This window comes from Enhydra lutris, unplaced genomic scaffold (assembly GCF_002288905.1).
Source record: "Enhydra lutris kenyoni isolate GAN:26980312 unplaced genomic scaffold, ASM228890v2 scaffoldscaffold2, whole genome shotgun sequence".
NCBI lineage: Eukaryota > Metazoa > Chordata > Mammalia > Carnivora > Mustelidae > Enhydra > Enhydra lutris.
The window spans coordinates 8172909-8197129 of NW_019154086.1; the positions used below are offsets into that span (position 1 = coordinate 8172909).

At 39.1% G+C, this 24221-nt stretch overlaps 1 long non-coding RNA gene across 3 annotated transcripts in view; it reads right to left on the reverse strand.

The window, feature by feature from the left end:
• LOC111151197 overlaps window positions 1–17461 on the reverse strand; it is a 26114-nt gene extending 8653 nt beyond the window's left edge. The window contains exons 1-6 of one of the 3 annotated variants that reach the window (XR_002640844.1): window positions 17192–17461; window positions 14071–14151; window positions 10112–10279; window positions 9404–9500; window positions 9036–9160; window positions 6278–6429 (exon numbers count right to left, since the gene is read on the reverse strand). This is a non-coding gene — a long non-coding RNA (uncharacterized LOC111151197). Of the gene's footprint in view, window positions 1–5821; window positions 6430–9035; window positions 9161–9403; window positions 9501–10111; window positions 10280–14070; window positions 14152–17191 lie in introns of those variants that run through there. The other 2 variants (XR_002640842.1, XR_002640843.1) reach the window with 2 other exon arrangements.
• Window positions 17462–24221: the final 6760 nt, after the last annotated feature.

Consider the following 24221-nt stretch of genomic DNA (forward strand, 5'->3'; position numbering starts at 1 on the left):
GGCTCCATCCCAGGACCCTGAGATCATGACCTGAGCAAAAGGCAAATGTTTAACCCAGGTGCCCCTGGCTATTTTATTTTAATGAAAGATGGAAGAATACATACAGTTGGATTGAGAAATTTAATAACCATCAGTGTTTTATAATTTTCAGAATATAGACCTTTCACTTTGGCTAGGTTTATTCCTACGTATCTTATTATTTTTGGTGCAATTTTAAAGGGGATTATTTGATTAGTTTCTCTTTCTGATGAAAGAAATTGAAGATGACACAAAGAAATGAAAAGACAGTCCATTCTCATGGATTGGAAGAACAAATATTGTTAAAATGCCCACACTACCCAAAGCAACCTACACATTTAATGCACTCTCTATCAAAATAGCAATAGCATTTTTTACAGAACTAGAACAAACAATCCTAAAATTTGTAGGGAACCACAAAAAATCCTGAATAGTAACTTTGAAAAAGAAAAGCAAAGCTGGAGGCATCACAACTCCAGACTTCAAGTTATATTACAAGGGTGTAATGGTACTGGCACAAAAACAGACACATAGATCAATGGAACAGAATAGAGAGCCCAGAAATGGACCCTTAGCTCTACGGTCAACTAATCTCTGACAAGGCAGGGAAGAATATCCAAGGGAAAAAAGACAGTCTCTTCAACAAATGGTGTTGATAAAACTGGACAGCAACATGCAGAAGAATGGAACTGGACCACTTTCTTATACCATACACAAAGATAAATTCAAAATGGATGAAAGACCTAAGTGTGAGACAAGAATCCCTCAAAATCTTAGAGGAGAACACAGGCAATAACCTCTTCGACATCAGCCGAAGCAACTTTTTACTAGATATGTCCCCCGAGGCAAGGGAAACAAAAGCAAAATAAACTATTGGGACTTCATAAAAAGCTTCTGCATAGGATAGGAAACAATCAACAAAACTAAAAGGCAAGCTACAGACTGGGAGAAGATAATTGCAAATGACATATCTGATAAAGGGTTAGTACCTAAAAATCTATAAAGAACTTATAAAACTCAACACCCCAAAATCAAATCCAATTAAAAAATGGGGAGAACACATAAACACACATTTCTCCAAGGAAGTGAAGCAGATGGTCAACAGACATGTGAAAAGATGTTCATCATCACTTACCATCAGGGACAAGCAAATCAAAACTACAATGAGATATCACCTCACAGCTGTCAGAATGACCAAAATCAACAACACAAGAAACAGCAGGTGTTGGTGAGGATGTGGAGAAAGGGCAACCTTCTTATACTGCCGGTGGGGATGCAAACTGGGGCAGCCACTCTGGAAAACAGTACGAGGTTCCTCAAAAGTTAAAAAAAGAACTACCTTATTATCCAGCAATCATATTACTGGTTATTTACCCAAAGAATACAAGAACACAATTCAAAGGGATAAATGGAGCCCAATGTTTACAGCAGCATTATTTATAATAGCCACGATATGGAAGCAGCCCTAATGTCCATCAACTGATGAATGGATAAAGAAGAGGTTATATATATATATATATATATATGTATATATATAATATTATTATATTATACACACACACACACTGAAATATTATTCAGCCATAAAAAAGAATGCAGTCTTGCAATTTGCAATGACATGGATGGAGTTAGAGAGTATAATGCTAAGTGAAATAAGCCAAAGAAAGACAAATACTATATGATTTCAGTCATATGTAGAATTTAAGAAAAAAAAACAAACGAGCAAAGGGAAAAAAGGAGAGAGAGATAAATCAAGAAACAGATCCCTAGTTATGGAGAACTAACTGATGGTTACCAGAGGGGAGTGGGTGGAAAGATGGGTTGAATGGGTGATGGGGATTAAAGGGTGCACTTGTCATGATGAGCACTGGGTGTTATTTGGAAGTGTTGAATCACGATATTGTACACTTGGAACTAATGTAACACTGTATGTTAACTAACTGGAATTTAAATAAAAACTTCAAAAAAACAAAAAAGAAAGAAATGTAATTACCGAAAGGGTACATTCTGCCCAATAGAGAGAAAATAATACAGGATGGGCATTGCTATGGTTTGAATTTATGTCCCAACCCCACCCCCCACACCCTCACATTAGTGTGTTGAAATCCTAATGCCCAGTGGGATGCAATTGGTAAACTGGACTTTTGGGAAGTGATTAGGTTATGAGGGTGAGTCCTCATGAATAAAATAAGTGCCCTTACAGAAGAGACTCAAATGAGGACAGGAGAAGCCATCAACCAGGTAGTTCCATCAACTGTAATACTCTAGTGAAGAAAGGTGATAATGAGGGAAGGGAAGTAGGGGGTATATGGGAAATTTCCACCTTCCCCTCAATTTTACTGTAAACAAAAAAATGCTTTTTTAAAAAGTCTTAATTTAGGGGCGCCTGGGTGGCTCAGTGGGTTAAAGCCTCTGCCTTCGGCTCAGGTCGTGATCTCAGGGTCCTGGAATCGAGCCCCGCATCGGGCTCTCTGCTTGGCAGGAAGCCTGCTTCCCCCTCTCTCTGCCTGCCTCTCTGCCTATTTGTGATCTCTGTCTGTCAAATAATTAAATAAAATCTTAAAAAAAAAGACATGCTGTAAAGCTACAGTAATCAAGATGGTGTCATATTGGTAAAAGAACAGATGAATCGATCAATGGAACAGAATAGAGACTGTGATATTGTGATTTAGTGTTTTATTTTATTTTATTTTTTGTTTTAGAGAGAGAGTTTGATCAGGGAGCGGGGAGAGGGAGAGACAGAATCACAAGCAAGCTCCATAACCAGCACAGAGCCCAACTTGGGGCTTGATCTCACAACCCTGAGGTCATGACCTGAGCCGAAATCAAGAGTTGGATTTGTAACTGAATGAGCCACCCGGGCACCCCTGTGATACTGTGATTTATAATAAAAAATATATATTTGTCTTCCACTCTTCCTGGCACATAGCTCCCAAAACCCTTATAATTTCCTGCAATACAGCCATAGGGACATCTTTTGTTATACTATTGTTTTGTTCCCAGTTCCTGAAATAGCTCCAACGGATAAAGGTGAAAACGTGTCTTTTGTTATTCATAATAAGCCCTTTCAACTCTACCAGAGTTTATATTCATGAGATGATTTTTGGAAAGCCCCTAAAGATGGGGGCTGGTTGCCAGGGGAACAAACCCTGTGATGACAGGGTTAGAACTTTAAACCCCACCTTCTGACCTAGAGGTTGAATTAGTCCCCAGTGACCAAAGATTTAATCAATCATGCCTACATAACAAAGCCTGTATGAAAATCCCAAATGACAGGGTTTAGAGAGCTACTGTGTTAGTGAATGCATGGATGGGCTGGAAGAGTGTACCTTCCCTCACACCTTGCTCTATGCCTTGCTTCCATATGGCTGTTCCTGACCTATATTGTCTTAAGCTGGTAACCTGGTATGTAAAATGTTTTTCTGAGTTCTGTGAGCCACTCTAGTGTATTAATCAAACCCAAGAAGGGGGCGGGGGTGTCACGGGAATCTTTAATTTATAGCCAGTTGGTCAGAAGCATAAATAACCTGGATTTACATTTGGCATCTGAAATGTGTGGGTGTGGGGCAGTATTATGCGATCAAACCCTTAACCTGTGGGACATGATTTTATCTCTAGGTTAGACAGTGTCCGGATTGAGTTAAATTTTAGGAAACCCAGTTGGTGTCACAGAGTTGGGAAAAACCCCAACATTTGATGACAGGAAGTGTCAGAAGGAAACGTTATGAAAGTAGAGTTTTGAAAGTGGAGGAGAAAAAAATAGTTCCCTTACAAGAGTCTAGAAGAAGACCCACATAAACATAGTCAACTATATTCATCTGATCTTTAACAAAGGAGCAAAGGCAATACAATAGAGAAAAAATAGTCTTTTCAACAAATGTATTGGAACAATTGGCCACCACATGGAAAAAAAAAATACAGACCTTAAACCCTTCATTAAAATTAACTCACAACGAGCCATAGACCTAAATGTAAAACACAAAAGTATAAAACTCCAAGAAGATAACATAGGAGAAAATCTAGATGACCCTAGGTTTGGTGATAATGTTTTAGATATGACATCAAAAGCAGGGGAGCCTTGTACTTTAGAATTTATCCTGAGGTGAAAGGAAATCCACTGAAAAACTTATATTTTTATGAGATCATCCTGGGGGCTGAGTGGTAACTGGATTGGATAAAGCAAGACCAAGGGCAGGGAAACAAGTTTGGTGATTATTGGTAAAGTCTAGATAAGAGAAGAAAGTTTAAGGTAATGGGATAAGTACCCTGGAACAAGACGGAAAGTTTGGTCTTGAACATATGGAAGTGTCAGAGCTGTGGGACTGAAAACATCCAGGGAGCAGACGGTCTAATGCTTAGAAGAGCATAAGCCAAAAGGCAGTGAAGAGGACAGCAGAGGAGGAAGAGTGGGAGTGAGGCCCTGGAATGGAGGGAGTGTGGAAGAGGAAGTGGTGCCTTGTGGTACTAAGTTTAAGGAAGTAATCAAAGGTGTCCTTGGCTGGAGATAATGGATGACTGAATCCTGAATAAAATCCACATTATGAGACAGAGAAAGGAAGGCCTCTAGTACATTTTGTAGTCATACCTTTTCCAAATGCAAGTTATGTCTGTTTGTTTTTGCCTCATCTTTATGTCATTCTCTCCCCCCGCCTTCTAGTCTTCATAGGGAGTGATCATCAGGGTAAATGTCATCCCTTGCCTCTCCTTATTTAGGATTTCCTTTTGTACATTTACTTACTGAAGACAGTGATGTGACTTTTAATTGATCTGATACCTCCAAGGATTTAAGCACTTGCCTTATTTGTCACAACAGTGGTTTTATGAAAGTGGCAAGCAAGGCTGGGGACTGTTTTCACCTAGAAATTCACCACCATAGTCCTTTCTGTGTGATACCAATCCAAACAGCTGGTGGAATGGTCACTGCCTGTCAGTGGTTCTTTTGACCAGCTATGAACTGTGGTCAACATAAAGCTTGCTCAGTAAGTAGTTTGTGAGTAAGAAGAAACAAGGATCATTCTCAGTGTCAATTCTTCCCCAATAGGATCTATTAGAGCAACTCTATGTTATTGTTCCAGGAAAAAGAACTTTACTGATTAATTAGTTTATTAACATAGAAAATCTTGCTGTTAAGTAGCTACTTTGTATATACCAGGACATGTTTGCCACACCAGAAGGAGAAATCTTATAGTCTAATACTTCTTCTTTGTCAATGAAGCAGATAATGCTTAGCAGATGTTGCTGACGAACATTTGTAATTGACCGACTGACTAGTCTTTGGGCCGTGGCCAAACAGCAGCTAACTTGGAACTATTACAACTTTTTCTGAAAAGCCACATGGGTTGTATCCATTCAGTGTAGTTTTGTAACCAGAATAAAATTTTATCACAGAATGCTGTTTTATCTTCTTACCTGGAAAATGTGGAATTGTGGCAAAAAGTGTAATTCTTTAAGGAATAAGGACCAAACCACTTTAAAGAAAAATATTCCCTATTACAGTATATTGAGTATTCAATATGTAATATGGCAATTTTCCTGGGGTTCATCCCCAGAATATGACTGTTGCTGGTGCTTAGCAAAAGGCTCCAGTGCAGGGCGCTTGGGTGGCTCAGTCTGTTGAGTATCTGACTTGAGTTCATGTCATGATATTGGGTTCTGGGATTGGGTCCCGCATCGGTCTGCACTCTGTGGGGAATCTGCTTCTCTCTCTCTCCCTCTGCCCCTGCCCCCATTCATGCTCTCTCTCTCTCTCAAATAAATAAATAAATAAAATCTTTTAAAAGGGGGGGGGGGCTCCAGTGCACACTTACCACTAATACAATGTTTTATGAAATAAAAACACAATACCAAACAAAAAGAATTCAAATACCTTAAAAAAAATCAAGTTTGTTTTCAAGTTTGTTCTATTCAGTCTAATGACTACACAATAAAAGCAGATATACTAGCTTAATAGAATTGGCTTCTTTTCTACAGCACATATTGTCCAGGTCACAAATATAGTATTAGATGACAGAGAATGCTCAGGGTAACCATTTTTACAGAACTAGGAAATAAACTTCTAAGAATGACTTTTACAATCCCACCTTTAATATCCAAGTCCATTATTCTAATTCTAAAGAAGATAAACCCAATGACCTTCCTCATATGAGCTCATGAGTTAGAGTAGCATTACTATCAAAATCTGTATTTCTGATCTGTTATGAGCTTTGAGACAAGGTTCAAATATCCCCAAAGAAAAAAGCACAATGCACATTGTTATCACCTAGTCCACAAGAGCGAGTGCTGTGAGCCACATTCATTGGCATTTCCTCCACTGTGGTACTGTAGAAAGTCTCAATGTCACAAAGAATCTGCTCATCTTCTTCAATGTTTATGGCCACAGCTTTTCTCCCAAATCAACCTCCACTGCCAATTCTGAACAAAAGAAAAATTATCAATCAGAATATTGCTTATCAAAGACAATATGGACTACTAACAGTATGAGCTACTTGTAACCATCAGTGGCTGTTTATTTGCCAGGATTATACGTAAAGTGCTTCTAACTAGATGCTAATTGCAATATCTAGAGAAAAAGAACAGGTTTCTTTTGTAGATAGTGCAAAAGGATTCCTTTGGCTGCAAAATCAGATTCTATCAGGCATCTTAAGTATTATTATTTATAAAGCAGATGGCAGCATTGTGTTTGTGGTAGTGATATTAAAGTCGGTGCCCAAGAGGGCCACCCAAGAGCAGTTGTCGGCCTGGGACGGATGCAAGCAGAGGGACTAAACCAAAAGAACAGTTACATAATTCATTTTGACACAATTTTGGAACTACCAACTGCAAATATAAACTCTGGAATGTTGGCTATTGTTTGGACTATGTTGCCCAAAACAACAGCCACTAGCTACATGTGGATATTGAAATTAAAATCAAACAGAAAACACATTTAATCAGTTGCATTAACCACATTTTAGTAGCCACATTGTGGTTTGTCACTTCTTTGTTGGGCAGCACAGATGTGCAATATTTCTATCACAGCAGAAAGTTCTATTGGACAGACATGGTCTAGGACTTAAAACTTTTACAGTGTGTGTGTGTGTGTGTGTGTGTGTGTGTGTGTGTGTAAGGAAGCTCCAAAAATCTGTTATGGTAACCTATATTTATCACAGTTTTCTGCTCAGTTTACCTCATACACGTAACACAAACGGCTGGGATATATTTATCACCGCAGTTCTCTACTAAAACAGATAATATGGCCAATCAAAAATGTCTTGGCTGGAGCAATTTAAAAGATCCAATAAACAGGACAAGAGAAAAACAAATATGGAAATACTGACTCACTCTATCCAAACAATATGCTGTTTCACTCATGAAACCATGTCCTAAATCAAACCAATGCCATTTCGGAACACTGCCTCCTATATTTCTTGAAACAAAGTTCTTCTTACCTCAGTAGCAAGACATAATCAATTTATTTAGTAATAAAACCACTGTATTTAAGCCAGAGTCAATGTAAATTTCTACCAGTAAATGCTAACAAAATCCCAATTATAGAAGAATCATCAAGAAAGCATGGGATATGAATAACAGGACAACAACAACAACAAAAGACTTATGTGTAAGAGAAGGCAACCAGATCTAACAGCATTATTGATTTTTCCTTTGAATATCAACTGTACAAAACCCAAAGTCTAGGCTACATTTCACATTTGTTTTCCTACAGTGTTCTGATCAACCATAAATCCACCCAAGTAGAATTTAAATACATCTTATCATGTTACTGGGCGATAAGATTACTTTCCTCATTCACATACGTGATTTTAAAGGTTGTCTGGCTAACAAAATCACACAATATATAAATTAATTTCACTGGAATAAAAGCAAATACTCAATGAAGATGACAAATAGTCAGCTGAGAATACAGTTTTCACAAGTAGTGGGCAGGTCATAGTTTATAACCATAGATACTGGTTGTTCATAAAAATCAAGAGCCCAAGATTATGATAGTAGACATTCAAATTCTGATTTAAAAAGCAAGTACTGCACATCTTCCAAGCCATAAAATAGTAATGAACCACATATAAATCATACATCTCACTGTGGAGTATAGTCTTCATTCCCCCACACAGCTAGAGCTGACCAAGACTGTTAAAAATCTTCCCCTCAAAACCAACTGCGGTAAGGAACTGAAATACCAGTAAGTTGGTAGTAATAAAAATGTGGCTTCTCCCTTATCTGAATTCCTTCTTGATAATGTTTCTTTCTTTCTGTCACCACCCACAAAATATTAACAAGCCTTAATTCTCAAGAGTCATTCATCAAGTCAGTGTTTAACTTGGTAAACATGTCTGAGACCATGCATCCCTGGCTGCTAAGTACCACAGCAGACAAGGCTAGAAAGGTAACAGTTTTATTTTGAGCAGGGGGCAAAGACAAGGCAGCACTTTACAGCTACATTGTAACTAGATCCTGCAACAGTTTATTAAGGAAATGGTTAGACATTAACAGTGTCTTAACTACCGAAACTAGGGAGGAACTACTCTTATCACATCAGATACTGAAATTTCTAGCATGCATTTTCTCAGAAGCCAGTCTACCCTTTGTGCCATGCTCTGAAAAAGAACAGCATGTGTGGTCTGTCATTTGACACAGGGAGGACACAATTTTCTTCCCTCCAGTATTTCAGAGAGGAAAATGGTAATTCCTATTAGAGTAGGAAAAAAAAAACCATTTGATTTCTAACTCTCATCCTTTCGTTGGAAGGGACCAGTTAGAAATTCATTCTATTAATTCTGCCTAAATACAGATATTCTTATCCCAAATCTTAAAACAAAGTATGCCAGACTTAAGAAAGAGGTTCATTTCAGTTTTTCTACTATCTGGTATAGTTACTTTTCTTCTTGAGCTTACTCTGCTGGTTTTATTACCAATACAAAGACATGATACTAGTTTCTGCAATTTTAGTAGAGCGCTTAAGTGTGAAGGTAAAAAAAAATTCTGGCTATAATTTTTATGTATATCAACTAGAAAAACATTACCCCTTTTCAAAAATATTATGAAATGTTGACAATTTCATGGGTCAATTCTTCCTTCTTCATCAGAATTTGAACTTCTTGATAACTTCCAACATACTGATTGACATTAAGGCAGAAAGCAGCCCAACCTTAAAAAAAAATAGAGATGGCTAATTATGTTGACATATCAATTAAGCAGATATAACAGTTATCATAGCAATAATGAAGGAATAATGTTTGAGACCAAGCGTCCCTGTCTTACTATAGAATTGAGCTAGACAGAGATTGTAGGAAACAGTTGCTTTCAGCAGGGGCAAGGACAATATAGCACTTTACAGCTATATTGTAACAAGTAACCCAACCTGCCAGCAATAGACAAATCATGTGCCCACCTGAATACTTGTATTTACTTTCTGGTAAGTCTTGTGGATTTGACCTTTAATGCCTGTACTCAGCATTTTTATCTGCTTCAACATCAACAGTAGTAACCTTTAATATAATGAGATGAAAATGACACTTTACCTCTGGGTTCTTCCCCCCCAAAACCCATAATCCCAGTCTAATCTTGAGAAAAACATCAAATTCCAATACAAGGACATTCTACTAAATATCTGACCAATATCTGACTCCCCCAAACTATCAAGGTCATCAAAAACAGGGAAAATTTAAGAAACTGCCACAGCCAAGAGGAGCTTGACAATTAAATGTAATGGGGTATCCTGGTTGGGATCCTGGAACAGAAAAAGGACATTAGGTAAAAACTAAGGAAATCAGAGTAAATTCTGGACTTCAGTTCATAATACTGTATCAAGGTCAGTTGGTTTGTTAATTTTAACAAATGTACCATATTAATATAATATGTTAATAATATGGGAAACTGGTGACAAGGTATATGGAAACTTTCTAAACTATCTTCTTAATTTTTTCTGTGAACCTAGAACTGTTCTAAAATATAAAGTTTATTAAAGGAAAGTCCTAGTTTCATGTCAAGGTATTCACCCATGGCAACTGGCTTAAATAGGTAGGCTAATTATTTTCCTTCCCATACCGCAAATATCACTAGTTTAAAAATGCCCTCAGAAAAATACGGTGATACTTACAAAGATATCTTGTATTTAATGTATTGGGTGTTCTCCCTGAAATACCACCAACCGTAAGTGGTATTTCGGCTTGTATGTTGTGCGTTTCATTTTGAACACAGTTTCCACAATGCAGGCATGGCAAGTTGTTTTCACACAGTAGTCAAGTGCCAGGATTGCCATTTGGATCTAAAAGTCAAAGCTTAAATTATTATGTTGTAGAAAAACAAGTTTTAGCAAGCAATTTCTGAAGCACATAGCTAAATGCTGAACGGCTCACATTTAGTTTCAGATTCTGGTTTGCAAACAGCTTTTAAGCAGGTGAACACAAAGTCTCTTCTAAGCTTAAAACACAGAATTATCAAACTGCTTCATGATAAAATCCCTTTCAGTATCTCATTTTTAATTAGACTTTTGTGCCTTTATAAACTTGGGATCCTCAGTTCCTTGAGATACCAGTTAGAGAACCAGAGAACCCAGACACACATTTCCTGCATTATTCTTCTATGTGCAGGATATGTAAGTAGGGAAACAAGTTATGATTTTGCCTATAAGTAGGCAAATTGTTCTGTTACGTATTCACTGATTATCACTTACTTTAAGACTAAAGGGGTCAGAGGTTGGGGTAACTGGGTGATGGACACTGGGAAGGGTATGTGTTGTAATGAGCACTGGGTATTATATAAGACTGATTAATCACAGACCTGTACCCCTGAAACAAATAACACATCATATGTTAATTTTTAAAAAACCACCAAAAACCAAAAATGAAATCTTTCCAATAGGAAACTATGACATACAACCTTGATCTTCATAAAGCCTACAGCTTTGTTAAGAAAAGCTTTATTCCATAGCTAATACCAGTGAACATTGAAAACAGACAGCATACCACAGATATATCACAGACTACAAAGATTCCCAACTAATTACAGATCATTGCAGTTTTCATGCCTCAAAATTGCATTTAGACTTAACAATAACACAAAGGTCAAGGATTCTGTCTACCCTGAAGAAAAGAAAGTTTTAGAATCTCAGTCTGGTGAGATAGAGCCCTTCAAACTAGTTCCTGCTTAATTTGAAACAAAAACTCTATGCTTGCATATGGACAATAATTAAAAAGAAGTTTCTGAATGGACCACCACTTCACACCAAATCTTAAGCTGTTCTTCACTTTTGTAACACCTGAAGCCTCTGAGGATTTACATTGCCCAGGCAGGCAGCCATGAAGCAATGCCGGAGGGTACAGATGTTAACACACAAGGACAAGCCCAAGGATTGACTACACTATTCTCAGAGTTCTTCTTTTTTTTTTTTTTTTAAGATTTTTTTTTTTTTTTATTTGACAGATCACAAGTAGGCAGAGAGGCAGGCAGAGAGAGACAGGAGGAGGCAGGCTCCCCGCTGAGCAGAGAGCCCGATGCGGGACTCAATCCCAGGACCCTGAGATCATGACCTGAGCCGAAGGCAGAGGCTTTAACCACTGAGCCACCCTGGCGCCCCCTGATCTCAGAGTTCTATGGGATTGAGCCACCTTCAGGGCAACACGCTTGAGAGTTCAGCTTGCCCAGCCTCCTGATACGGTGCACTGAGATGAACACAACATCACTTCTGTGGTATTTCTTTCCCAAATGGATAGCCTGAGTTTATTTGTGAGAAGTGTTGGGGGGAAAAAAAAACAACAACGAAAAACCCACAATGGAGGGATATTCTATTTAAAAAACTGGCCTCCATTCTCAGTGATTGGCACCATCCACTACTCATGTATTTTTAGTATACGCAGAGATCTCTATCTGGATATACTTGTGAATACCAAAAATCACTTCATCACCTAACCTACAAAATCATGGAGACAAAGACTGAGAAGCTGTTCCAGAATGCAGAAGGCCAAAGAGACAGAACAACTAAATTCAACATGTGATGCTATATGAGATTCTGGACCAGTAAACAACCATTTTTCTTCTCTTTTTTTGGTAAAACATTCATAAGTTGGACAATTGATGAAATCTGAATAAAGTCTATAAACAATATTATATGTTATTTTTTGATCTTGATAATAGTTTTATGATGTAAGACAATGCCCTTATTTCTAGGTAACACACACTGAAATAATTAAGGGTAACGAGGCTTAATGTCAGTAACTTACTTCCAAATGCTTCAGAAAAAGCATATATATATATTTGTGTGTGTGTGTGTATACATATATATATATATGCAGTTATGTTTATATACAGAGAATAAAATAAATGTGTTACAAATAGTAACACTTGAGAAATCTAGGTAAAGAATATAGGAATTCTTTGTCCACTTTTGTAGCTTCTCTGTAAGTCCAAAATCATTTCAAATTAAAAGTCATTAAAAATTCAAAATATGGGACGCCTGGGTGGCTCAGTTGGTTAAGCAGCTGCCTTCGGCTCAGGTCATGATCCCAGCGTCCTGGGATCGAGTCCCACATCAGGCTCCTTGCTTGGCGGGGAGCCTGCTTCTCCCTCTGTCTCTGCCTACCATTCTGTCTGCCTGTGCTTGCTCTCTCTCCCTCTCTCTCTGACAAATTAAAAAAAAAAAAATCTTAAAAAAATTCAAAATATGAATATCAACCCTACTAACGTTTATAATTTACAGAAGAGAAACAACAGAAGTTATAAACTGGCAGCTCCTTTGTTTTCTTTGTTTTGCACAGTGTTTTAAATCTGAATTAGATGCTTTTTGAGAAAATTTCAGATGCAAATCCAAATTTCCACCTTCACTGAAAAAAACAGTAGATTGTAATCTTGTTCCTTATCCTCTGATGGCAACTAACAAGTGGCTGTCCTCTTTAGATGGGCATATGCCCTGCACATCACTGGATCTCTACCTGTCCTTATTTTTCTTAAAAAACTGGCTTTTTTACTCACTTATGTCGCTGGGCCAGCCCCCTGCAGATATTTGAGTGTGAGGCCTTTGATTTATCCAGGAGCTCCAGCTCTGCTAAACTTAAGTAATTTAATCTGGAGCTTCTGTCTGTGCCAATTACTAATTTTGAAAAGAGGAAGGCAAAGTGAAAAGTTTGTTCAAGCCCAAGAATCTCTTGTGAGAAATATGTAGTTGTGTTTTCATTTACTAGAAGATGAAAGATCACACAAAAAGCACTCAATGAGAATTAGTTAAATGAATCTGGAAATTAAAAATTTTAAATATAAAAGGGATGACTAGATGAGATTCTTTTTTCTTGTGCTCTGAAGATCAAAATTAACCTGGGGAAAAATTATGAGGGTTATTTGGGAAAGCACATGTTTTGACTCCATTTAGAGGGAAGAACGTTCTAATGGGTGACTGAAACTGTACTAAGTTACTTTCAGGAGGTGATGGATTTCCAGCTTCCTGAAGTGTTAGAAAGAGTTTGGGCCACAATTTAGTGAGGATGCTAAGCGGGGTGTTTGTTGGGGGGCGGGAGGCCAACTGATGTATGCAGCAGCCAGGAGTACCTGTCATGGTCCTTCCTATGCTCAGATCCATGATTCTACGGGGGTGCTTAAGTCTCTAGGTAAACCAACACTTCTGTCATAGGATGGTAAAGAGAAGATGAAACAACTCAACAATAAATCATGGGAACTCAAGGGCATCTGAGCCTCCAGGGTGTGATTTAGAAGGAGAAACCATGAACCAGCCAGCCGGGGTCCACTGGAGCACGACTCTATCTCTAGCCCCAGTGTCTAAGGAAGTGGCTGCAGATATGGAAGACACAGCCACATGAGGAGGAGTGAGCAAAATACACCAGAAGGGACCAGAACAGGGTGTAGGAAGACCTAGTGTGTGGTCATCAGTGAGAGACCCATTTCTATAACATTAGGGGAATGGTTAAGGTATATTTAGCCTTTATGAGTGCAAAGCTCTACTTGGTAATAAAACATATCTGCAGAAAATGCTGTCTAAGAAAGAAAAGCAGGTTTAAATGAAGTTTCAGAAAAACATGATAATCGAGGAAATAGAAAAGCATTCTATACCTTACGTCACGTCTGAATTTCGAACGCAGTGGTCTCAGCTTTCTCTTTGAGGATGAGCTTCCCAGCAGAAAATTTCTCCAGCTGAAACCGTCAGAGGGAAAATTGATCATTGCGTTGCTGAATGATGTGTGTGTGATTTCCAGCCTTAAACTCTGTGTGGTCTAACAGGTGGAGTAAGAAGCCAGTGTGATGTGCAGGCCCCAATCTAGCCCAGTGTGTTGTGCAGTGAGGAAGCACAACACAGTCCCTAATGAAAGGGAGAATAGCATTTTCAGGAAAAATGCTTTAGAGCCTGTGCTCTATTAAACTACTATGGGACTATGGGACTCCAAACTGAACCTTGATATGACATGGACGACCTTGGTAGGGGGATGGAAATACTAATGTTTGCTGGGAGGAACCTCAGAACTCAGGTATTCTCTTTCCTCTGTAACACTGAGATCAATTCCTGAGAATGGCTTGTAAGGAATGTCAGACGTTTGAAAAGACTGAAGAGAATTTGATACAGCAGTTGCATAAATTGAAAAAATGAGGTGCTCAATGCTCAGGTGAAGTTGCCTACCACAAATTTCTTTTAGTACCAAGCCTTCTCAGCGCACAAGTTTCTCCAGCTCTTCTAGAAGCTTGAATCAGGCACAAAGAAGGCAAATAGTTGGATTCATTCATGGTTGCAGTTTTCTTCAGTAGACAAATAGCTAGTAATAACTGACAGCATTTACAAACCTTGGGGGAGCCAGAATCAGGTTTTTGTTATGATTTTACAAATAATTAAGGACCAGATGTGATAAGTGACTTGTTTACAATCACCTAGGTAATAATAAAGAGTAGTTACTAAGAGTAAAACTTCAATCTTCATAATTCCACATTCCTCCATAGGGGATGGAAAAGTTTTGTTGTTTTATGCAGAAAAATTGCAAAAAATTCCCAAGAGGAATTTTAGCAAATAGTCTGCAAGTAAACTGTTTTGTTTTGTTTGAGAGAGAGAGAGAGAGAGAGAGAGCACAGGTATATGGAGAAAAATGGAGGAGGATCAGAGGGAGAAGGAGAGAGAATCTTAGGCAGGGCCCAGCAGCAAAGCCCTACTCAGGGCTCGATCTCACAACCCTGAGATCACAACCTGAGCAGAAATCAAGAGGTAGATCTTTTTTTTTTTTTTTTAAAGATTTTATTTATTTATTTGACAGAGAGATCACAAGCAGGCAGAGAGGCAGGCAGAGAGAGAGGAGGAAGCAGGCTCCCTGCTGAGCAGAGAGCCCGATGCGGGGCTCGATCCCAGGACTCTGAGATCATGACCTGAGCCGAAGGCAGCGGCTTAACCCACTGAGCCACCCAGGCGCCCAAGAGGCAGATCTTAACCGACTGAGTTACCCAATGCTGCTGAAAGTAACCTATTTTAATACTGTAAACACTAAGGAAATAAAACAATATGCAAAAAATATAAAATTCTACAAGGCTTGAGTTCTGGTTTTTAAAGCATATTATGTCTTCCTTACTATAAACAAACACTGACTATAAGCCCATTTTCTAGTTTTACCTGTCACCTTTTAGTTATTTTCTTTCCCATGGTGTTTTAGTTTCTTCTGTTTAAAACACAATGCAAGTAAAAACAATATAAAAAATTATGCATGGGGAAAATGAATGAGACTGATAAATAAATATTTTATTAGCCCAGCTTATGGATATTTCATTGGTAAAATTGGTATATTACAATCAAAAATACTTGTTTTAACCATTATTGAACAGTACATTTCTTTTCACTGAAATTCAGATATCCATAGTATTTTTAATTGCTTGGCTTTTTAAACTTAAAATAAAAGTTTATAAATTAAAAATTAATTGTAGAATAATTTGGTTTGCCAAAGATTCGCACTTACTAAAGGTCAAATGTAATAGCTAATAATAGCTAAAATAATTACTTTTGATGTTCCAGACACTTGACAATCCTATGAAGTGGATATAATTATTATCATCTTTATTTTAAAGAAGAGGAAACTGAGACCCCAAGAGATTATGTAACTTGCCTACTGCCATCAAAGTGGGGGAACTAGGCTTTGAACCCAGGTGTGTTTCATTCCAGAATTTGAGCCCTTAACCTCTGTAGGATATACTCCCTTAATCCCTACCTTCATAGTGATGTGTAGATCTCCTGCAATACATATGAATATAACCTTGTATGCTGACATCAGAGCCAAATGATATGACACTGTTTATTAATTATAAAATACACTTTCATCATCACAGAGCTGTACTCCTTGACAGTGTAATACAGTTACTTCTTCCCTAAAATATAAAGAAAGCGGTCTAGCCCTCTGAGAGGTAAGTTTGCTTTTGTTAACCTGATTTATTCCAACAATAAGAACTCCTGAGGAGTCTTCTGATGAAAGACAGCAGAACTGAAATGGGTTTTTAAGGTGTCCTGGCCTCATCACCCACTAGTTGCATAACCTTGGACAAGTCTCTCCCGCGTTTCATCAGAACATGGATTATAACAACACTCCCCACATAGGTTCTGCTGTAGAATTAGGCTGTAAATGCTTAGGAGGTGTACAAGTGTTATTCTAGTCTGAGGTTGCCAGATAAAAAACAACACACCCAGTTCGATTTCAGACAAATAACAAATGAAAAATGTTTTATATTTAAATTTCTCTTTATATTGGGGACATATTTATATTCAAAAATAATTGTTTATCTGAAATTTTAAGTTTAACTACCATCTCGTATTTAAAAAAAAAAAAAGATCTTATTTATTTATTTATTTGAGAGAGACAGACAGCATGAGCAGGGGGAAGGGCAGAGGAAGAAGCAGACTCCCTGCCGAGAAGGGAGCCCCACCGGGGGGCTCCACCCCCAGACCCGGGCCGGAAAGGCAGATGCTTAACGACTGAGCCACCCACGTCCCCCTCCTCTGGTATTTTTATTGCCAAATCTGGTAACTCTACGGCGAGGAGAGCATGGAGAATGGCAAGCCCAGCTCCACCGCCCTCCACCTCCCCCGTGCCCCAGTAGAGAAACTGAGGCAGGCAGCGGGCTGACGGGTGAACGTAAGGAGGGGGGAGAGAAGGAAGGCTGGAGGAAACTCAAATGCATATTGCTAGGTGAAAGAAGTAACCTGAAAGATTACCTTTCAGGGTGGGACTGAAAGCAGAACTCCGGGTCTCGCGGATTCTTTTCTCTGGTCCTCCTCCCCCTCTTCACCTCTCTGGGCGCTGGCAGGCCAAACATACCCCGCCCAGAGCGCGACCGTTACCTCCGCCGCAGCAGCGGGCTGAGGAGGCGCTGCCACCGGCTCCTCTCAGTCGCCATCAGCAGCACCGAGACCACAGAGGCCGCCGCCACGTCCCCGGAGCCCGGCTGCTTGTTGATGTGCGACTGCGTCTCAGATGTCACCCAAATCGTCCCTCCATTCTGTCTGGAAGTCTCTTGTCCTCCTCTGGCCACCATCCAGGTCAGAAGCAAGAAATAAACCAATCCGAGCAAGGAATTCAGAAGGGGGAGTCACCATTAAAGCCAATCAAAGAACAGAGCAGCGCTTCAGGGATGGCGATTGGTCAATTCAGTGATGGCGATTGGTCAATTGGTTTTCTCCGCCTTCATCTCCTGCTGGGAGATGGGGGGGGGGGGACCCGTCCTCAGACTCGTTAGGCTCTTGGAGTCTAATGTGTCCACCTGTGATCCGTGGGGTTCTTTCTCTGTAGCGGGCTCTAGGGCGAGGAACCCTCCATGATCTTTAATTTTTAAAGGCTCTGAGGGGAAGAAGGGAAGAGAACTGTCATAATATAAAGGGATGTGGGCTAAGAAGAATACAAAATTTTATGTTTTCAAGAATGTGAAAAACATATTAAATTCCTTCTAATATATCTCAAAACAGAAATTACACAATTTTTAAATAGACTTGCTTTTTAAAAATTGAGATATAAATGACATATCGCATTGTTTAAGGTGTACAATGGGTTGATTTGACACATTTATATATTGCAATAGAATTATCACCATAACGTTAGCTAACACCTCTATCAAGTCACATAATTATTTTTGTGCATAGTGAGAATACTTAAGATCTAGTCTCTTAGCAGCTTTGAGGTATATAAAACAGTGTTGTTAACTATAGTGACTATCTTGGGCATTAGATCTCCAGAACTTTTTCATTTTCTAGTTGCAAGTCTGTAGACGTTTTCACAGCAGTTTTAGGTTCATAGCAAAATTGAGCAGAAGATACTGAGGTTTCCCATGTACCCACTTCCCGCCCCCACCCATGCACAGCCTTCCCCATTATCAACATCTCCCACCAGTGATACATTTGTTACAACAGATGAACCTACACTGACACATCATTATCACTGAAAGACTGTATTTTTTTGAAATCATTCTTGGTGTACTTTTATGAGTTCAGATGAATTTTTAACGATATATGTCCACAATTGTAATACCATAAAGAGTAGTTGTACTGCCCTAAAAATCCTCTGTGCTCTGCCTATTCATTCCTCTCTCCCCCATACCCCTGGCAACCACTGATTTTTTTTAAGATTTTATTTATTTATTTGACAGAGAGAGAGAGAGAGAGAGCGACGCAGAGAGCATGAGCAGGGGGGAGGAGCATGGGAAGAGAAGCAGCAGGCTCCCCTCTGAGCAGGGAGCCCTCTGAGCAGGGAGCCCAACTTGGGACTCCATCCCAGGACTCTGGGATCATGACCTGAGCCGAAGGCAGGCACTTAACCGGCCAAGCCCCCCAGGCACCCCCACTGATCTTTTAAAATGTGTCTGTAGTTTTGCCTTTTCCAGAATGTCATGTAGTTGGAATTATACAGTAGCTGTTTACGTTTTTAGTAAGTAATCACTTCTTTCAGATTACTTCTTTCACATAGCAATATGCATTTAAGTTTCCTCCGTGTCTTTTCATGGCTTGGTAACTCATTTCTTTCTAGTGCTGAATAATATTCCATTGTCTTGATGTACCACAGTTTATTTATTCATTCACCCGCTGAAGGGCATATCGGTTGCTTCCAGTTTTGGCAATTATGACTATAACTGCTATAAGCACCCATGCGGTGGGTTGTTGTTTGGAAGGATAAAAGAAGAAATTCATAAATTAGAAAATAGAAATGGGAATACTCATAGATATAAGATATGAAAAAATAACAATATAAAAGACAGTTGGGTAGACAGAAGGAGTAAAATCAAAATAAAAATAAGGAGAAATAATTACAGAAGCAAAAAATTAATAGAATTATATGGGATCACATTACTCACCTCTCTGTAATATATTTGAAAACCTAGATGAAACAGATGAAATTTCAGGAAAATATAATTTATCAAAACATCCCAGAAAAGATAGAAATTCTATATAGGCTGGTTGCCATAGAATAAATAGATGTTGTCAGAAAACTGTATTTTCCCACAACTCCATCCACAAAATCACCAGGACTATATTATTTCATAGGAAAAGTCTACTGAGAAACATTAAGGAACAGATGAATTGGTTGCTATTGATTCTACCCTGAGCACAGAAATAAGGAAACCTCCCAAATTCTATTTATGAAGTGAGTATAATACTGATAGCAAAATTTAATAAAACACACATATATCTGATACATACATATACACAGTGACCACAGTCTTTTTTAAAAGATTTTATTTATTTATTTGAGAGAGAGAGAGAACACATAAGACAGAGAGCAAGCAAGCATGAACAGTGGGGAAGGGCAGAGAGAGAGGAAGAAGCAGGCTTCCTGCTCAACACAGGGCTTGATCCCAGGACTCCAGGATCATGACCTAAGCTGAAGGCAGATGCTTAACTGACTGAGCCACCCATCTGCCCCAACTGTAGACATTCTCATCCAGGAATCAAGATGGCAGGATGTTGGTGAAAGAATAGACAAATAGATCAGTTGAACAGAATAAAATGCCTTGATATACTCCCACACAGGTATAGTCAACTGATTTTTGACAAAGAGCAATGGAAATTCAATGGAAAAAGATAGTCTTTTCAATAAGTAGTGCTGGAAAAGCTAGGAATCTAATGTGATAAAATGAATCTAGACACTAACCTTACATTTTTCACAGATATTGTCTAAAAATGGACTAGACCTAAATATAAAACACAAAACTATAGAGCTTCTAGAAGAAAATGTAAGAGAAAATCCAGGTGACCTTGGGTTTGGTAAGGACTTTTAGACATAACACTAAATGTATGATCCATGAAAGAAGAAAATTGGTAAATTATTCTTCATTAAAATTAAAAACTTCTGCTCTGCAAAAGACAATGTGTAGAGAATGAAAAGACAGGCCAGAGACTGGGGGACAATATCTGCAGAACATGTATCTGATAAAGGGCTTCTGTCCAAAATATACAAAGTACTATTAAAACTCAACAATAAGGGGCGCCTGGGTGGCTCAGTGGGTTAAAGCCTCTGCCTTCTGCTGGGGTCATGATCCCAGGGTCCTGGGATTGAGCCCCGCATTGGGCTCTCTGCTCAGCGGGGAGCCTGCTTCCTCCTCTCTCTGCCTCTCTGCCTACTTGTGATCTCTGTCTGTCAAATAAATAAATAAAATCTTTAAAAAAAACTCAACAATAAGGGGCACCTGGGTGACTCAGTGGATTAAGCCTCTGCCTTCAGCTCAGGTTATGATCTCAGGGTCCTGGGATCGAGCCCCGAATCAGGCTCTCTGCTCAGCAGGGAGCCTGCTTCCCCCTCTCTCTCTCTGCCTGCCTCTCTGCCTACTTGTGCTCTCTCTCTCTCTCTGTCAAATAAATAAATAAAATATTAAAAAAGAACCCTCAACAATAAAAAAAGAACAGGAAGTGGGCAGATACCTCACCAAAGAAAATATACTGATAAGCATGCAAAAAGTTGCTTACTGTCATATATCATCAGGTGGTTGCAAATTTAAACTGCTATGAGATAACACTAATACCTGTTAGAATAGCCAAAATCCCAAATCCTGACAACACCAAATTCTAGTTTTGATGTGGACCAACAAGAACTCTCAGTCACTGTTGGTGGGTATGTTAATGGTTTTATAAGACAGTTTGTGGTTTCTTACAAAGGTAAACATAGTCTTACCACACAATCAAGCAATTGCATTTATAGGTATTTGCCCAAATGATTTAAAAATTTTAAACCCACATAAAGCCTCTGCTTTCAGCTCAGGTCATGATCCCAGGGTCCTGGGATAGAGCCCCACATCGGGTTCTCTGCTCAGCAGGGAGCCTACTTCCCCCTCTGCCTCTCTGCCTGCCTCTCTGCCTACTTGTGACCTATGTCTGTCAAATAAATAAAGAAAATCTTTAAAAAAAATTTTAAACCCACATAAAAACCTGTGTACAATGTTTACAGCAGTTTTATTCATAATTGCCTCCAACTGGAAACAACCTAGATGTTCTTCAGTAGGGGAATGGATAAACAGATATCGCTATACAACAGAATATAAGGAATATTATTCTGTGATAAAAAGAAACAAGTTGGGGCGCCTGAGTGGCTCAGTGGGTTAAAGCCTCTGCCTTCAGCTCAGGTCATGATCCCAGGGTCCTGGGATCAAGCCCCGCATCGGGTTGTCTGCTCAGCAGGGAGCCTGCTTCCCTCTCTCTCTCTCTGCCTGCCTCTCTGCCTACTTGTGATCTCTGTCAAATAAATAAATAAAATCTTTAAAAAAAAAAAAAAGAAACAAGTTAACAAGCCATAAAAAGACACAGAAAAAACTTAAATACATATTGGTGAGTGAGGGAAGCCAGTCTGAGAAGGCTACATACTGTATGATTCCAACTATATGACATTCTGGAAGAGGTGAAACTATGGAGACAGTAAAAAGATTAGTGGTTGCTCCAAATTTGAGGGGAAGGGAGGATGACTCCCCCCCACAGTGGAACATAGAAGATTTTTAAAGCAGTGAAACTAATCTGTGTAATTGTAATGGTGGATACATACAAGACATTACGCTTTAGTCAAAACCCATAGAATAGTACAATACAAAGAGTGAACCTTAATGTATAGACTTTAGTTAATAATGTATCCATATTGGTTCATCAATTGTAATACACATGCCACACAAATAAAGGATGTTAATAATATGAGAAACTGTTTTGAGAGAGTGGGTTTATGGGTATTTTTAGTATTTTCTGCTCAATTTTTTGCAAGCCTATAAATGCCCTAATAAAAAGTCTATTAATGAAAATAATACATCAAATACACTTTAAAATTCCAAGTGGAGGATGCGGAAAAAGGGGTGGGAATGCAAGCTGGTGCAGCCACTCTGGAAAACAGTAGGGAGGTTTCTCAAAAAGTTGAAAATAGAGCTACCCTACGACCCAGCAATTGCACTACTAGGTATTTACCCTAAAGATACAAATGTTGTGATCTTAAGGGCACATGTACTTGAATGTTCATAGCAGCAATGTCCACAATAGCCAAACTATGGAAAGAGCCTAAATGTCTACCAACAGATGAATGGATAAAGAAGATGTGGTATATATATATACAATGGAACACTATGCAGCCATCAAAAGAAATGAAATCTTGCCATTTGCAATGACATGGATGGAACTAGAGGGTATTATGCTAAGCAAAATAAGTCATTCAGAGAAAGACAACTATCATATGATCTCTCTAATATGAGGAATTTGAGAGGCAGGGTAGGGGGTTATGGGAGGTAGGGAAGGAGAAAATGAAACAAGATGGGATCAGGAGGGAGACAGACCATAAGAGACTCTTAATCTCACAAAACAAACTGAAGGTTCCTGGAGGGAGGGGGGTAGGGATAGGGTGGCTGGGTTATGGACATTGGGGAGGGTATGTGCTATGGTGAGTGCTGTGAAATGTGTAAGCCTGATGATTCACAGATCTGTACCCCTGGGGCAAATAATACATTATATGTTAATAAAAATAATTAAAAAAATAAAATTCCAAGTGGTTTTGCCTACAGGTGATGGAATTATGATCAATTCTCCTTTTTCCTACCTCTTCCTTTCAGTTTTTTGTACTTTGCTAATGTGTTCTGCAAAGAAAATACATTATTTTGACCATAGATTAAATATGAGAGAGGACATATATGGGGGAGGAGAGTGAAAGTACAGAGGTACAGGCAGTTGTCCTGTCCCCCTCCTAGTACACGCACTTGCATGCTCACATGCTCCCCTGTGCCAAGGGCAGCTGTTTTCAGGAGACTCAAGGTGACAGTGGAATGACTGTCAGGATGGTGTGAGTCCAGGTGACTTTTTCACATTCTTGTGTTCACCTATCCAGTCAGCTGTGCACTAGATGACCCATGGTGTGACTCTAGACAGGAATGTGGTCTTACACATGAGAACAGCCGGGCTCCCGGCACAGAGAGGGTTATCCTACTTGGCAGCACTGCGGGAAAGAGGCAACACTGCAACCTTGAGGCAGTTCCAAGGCCTCTGTGAAATGAGAAGCTTTGACTGATGTATGTTCTCTAATTCTGGGCTTGGTCCAGGAACTGTGGGGTTTACAGAACTGAATAAGGTATTTTCCTTGCCAAGTAGCCCAGGGTCCAATGCAGAACGACAGTGAAGATAGAGTGGGATGTGGAGGATGAGGCCCTTTAGAGGGGCATTATCTTGAGGCATTTGTGGTACCTCTCCCCGCTCCCAGAGTGCACTTCTACCTCCCTTATCCTCCATCTCCTGTCACCTTCTCCCTACCTTCCTTCCCTTATCTCTACCATTTCTCTCCCTCTTCTGTTTTCCTCTGCTCTGCCCTCGCCCACGGCTTTTCAAACTGCTGGCAGCAGCTCCTTACAGGTCATACAAGCAACTGAGTAGGTCCAAACAATCATTCTAAAAAACGTTTTATTATGAAAAAGATTTAAGCATGCATATAAGTAGAATATTTAAACAACCCATATACCACCTTGATTTAATAATTATGAACATTTCCTAGTATTTATCTCATTTATTCTCCCTGCTAAGATAGCTTAAATTACAGACAGTGATATTTCATCCCTAAAAACTTCAGTATATATCTCTAAAAGAATAAGGACATTTTCTTTTTTTTTTTTTTTTTAAAGATTTATTTATTTATTTATTTATTTGACAGAGAGAGATCACAAGTAGACGGAGAGGCAGGCAGAGAGAGAGAGAGGGAAGCAGGCTCCCTGCGGAGCAGAGAGCCCGACGCGGGACTCGATCCCAGGACCCT